Here is a 2,500-nt window from a genome sequence, read left to right as displayed (position 1 = left end):
ATTTGGTCGATTGAAGGAACTGTTGTCAAAATGTATTTACTCTGTACTAAAGGTATTCTCTTATGCATTGCATTGTTCTATTCCTGTCAGTATTTTCAATACTTTGTATTTACTTTGTACTATAGCTCTTCTCTTCTGCACTGCATTGCATTGCATTGCATTGTTCACATGTGACATGAAGACCACACTAGGTGACACAGAGACCACTCAAAGGTGACATAGAGACCACTCACAGGTGACATAGAGACCACACTAGGTGACACAGAGACCACTCACAGGTGACATAGAGACCACTCACAGGTGACATAGAGACCACACTAGGTGACATAGAGACCACACTTGGTGACACAGAGACCACACTTGGTGACACAGAGACCACACTTGGTGACACAAAGACCACTCACAGGTGACACAGAGACCACACTAGGTGACAAAGAGACCACACTAGGTGACACAGAGACCACACTAGGTGACATAGAGACCACTCACAGGTGACACAGAGACTACTCACAGGTGACACAGAGAACACTCACAGGTGACACAGAGACCACTTGGACCCTAAACCTAACCGAGACTACGACCTCGGCGGCCGAAGTGGTATGTCATGTCAAACCAAACTTTACACACATCGGATTTGTTGGCGTCTTGTTGTTCAGAACTTCGCTAGCGAAGGGCAGATGGCTTGTTTATGTTGAACACTATCTATCTCAGGCGACTTCAATTGCTTCAGGAGGCCTTTGAATGTGTTATAAGAATTGAATTCTTTATTTTGCATTACCTTAACATTTGTGTGGAATTGTGGCGAATTTAGATGGCGATTTATTGCAGCTCGTATGCCGCTCAGACTCGACTGCCTGTACCGCTTGCCACCTAACACCTTGGCCCCACATTTCTGCGTAAAATTGTAATAGCATTTAATTCAGATCTTGTACCGGAATGTTATCCAAATCGGGACTCTTCCCATTGATTTCAAGCCATTTTGAATAAAACAGAGAGAAAAGAGTTGTCGATTAATTTCACAGTACCATCGTTAACAATTGAGAATATGAATAAAAAAAATTTTACTCTTGAGTTTGGGGGTATTCGTGTAACTTACCTTTCTGAATCCGTACTCCCTAGCTAGTCTATTTTTGGTGCTCTTTCCATCTTTAAAACGCTCGATTTCATCCAATTCTAGTTAAATTACTGAAGGCTACAAAACGTTGCTATTTTGACGGTACGAATTGTTCAGTTTCATTGAGGAAATATTGAGGGAATATTGAGGAAATATTTTCATTGAGGATATATTCTTCTGACAGTTCGGGAAGGTCGACGTTACCACTACTTGGAAATACGCCGGTATTTGAAGCAGACGACACATTGAACTACAAATTTTGTAAACATCAAAATTCAAAATGCAATTTAAACCTTCGTTACATTGTTTTAAAGAAATATTTGTATTTATAGGGTACACACAGATCCATTGAAATTTTAATTATTTTTTTTAGGATGAGAACTAAAATGGCTCAACCCCCCCCCCCCCGTCGAAGAATTTCTTTTTATCCTACATTGAACTATTGATCTCATCCCTTACAAACATGTTATTACCAAAGAGCTATCTCAGTTTATATTTTCAGCAGGAGTGGACGATGTGTTTAGAATTAAGGGAAACGTGCTGTCAATATTAGTTCTTGCTTAAGTACACTTGTAAAATAATAAAACATATATATATAGCGCCATATATCCACGACAGTGCTCATAGGCGCTTCACATTTAAAATAAATCAAAAGGTATGGTTGAACAAATAAAAAATAAACAAAGTAGTCCAAAAATATTGTCTCAATAAAGATAAAACGCTTTTTAAAAAATGGGAGTTAAGGCCAATATATATATATCTGGTTCTGGTCAGGGTAAGCTTTCTTGAGTGGTGCGACGACGAGAATTTTTTTTCTTCTAATTTTTGTTTTTGCAAATTAGTAAATACACATTTTTGACACTTTACATACTCTGTTCTATCATATTTATCTCTTGAAAAACTTCCTTTTTCTTCGAAGCAGTTTAGGCTTTGTATTTAAGCGTCTTGGCATGTAGGGTAGATTTCAGCTGCTTGTTCTCCTGATATCGAACGGGAATGTATAGGTAAGCAAAAATTATCGGAAAAAAAGGATCGACGCGAGGGTATTCAGGGCAAGCGCACGCTGAGCAGAACCAGATATATATTTTTTTGGCCTAATTGTAACAATGATTTGAAATGATCATTTAAAGAGGTTTCGACTAAAATAGACATGTGAAACAAATCTCAACAAATGATTCGTAAGAGTAAGTTAGATTACACACTGTAAATCTGGGTGAAAAGGTGAGTTTTAAACTTGCGTTTGAAAGTGTCAGTTGATATGCATTGTCTGATGTGGAATGCGAGATTGTTCCAAAGCTTCGGTGCAGCGTAGTAGAAAGCGCGATTTCCAGATGATGTTGATGCAACTCTTGGTACTACTAGTTGTTACTGACTACTAGAACGAAG

General features: G+C 38.4%; 1 protein-coding gene across 1 annotated transcript in view; it reads right to left on the bottom strand.

The window, feature by feature from the left end:
* Window positions 1-597: 597 nt before the first annotated feature.
* LOC144450160 (uncharacterized) overlaps window positions 598-2,500 on the bottom strand; it is a 14,418-nt gene continuing 12,515 nt past the window's right edge. Inside the window, exon 8 of the mRNA XM_078140735.1 lies at window positions 598-2,500. This exon is cut by the window's right edge and continues 1,010 nt beyond it. The gene's annotated coding sequence lies outside the window, so the exon portion shown is untranslated.

The sequence above is a fragment of the Glandiceps talaboti genome, chromosome 19 (genome assembly GCF_964340395.1).
Source record: "Glandiceps talaboti chromosome 19, keGlaTala1.1, whole genome shotgun sequence".
Lineage (NCBI taxonomy): Eukaryota > Metazoa > Hemichordata > Enteropneusta > Spengelidae > Glandiceps > Glandiceps talaboti.
Note: the sequence above shows the minus strand (reverse complement) of the source record. Positions and strands in the feature narration are given on the sequence as shown.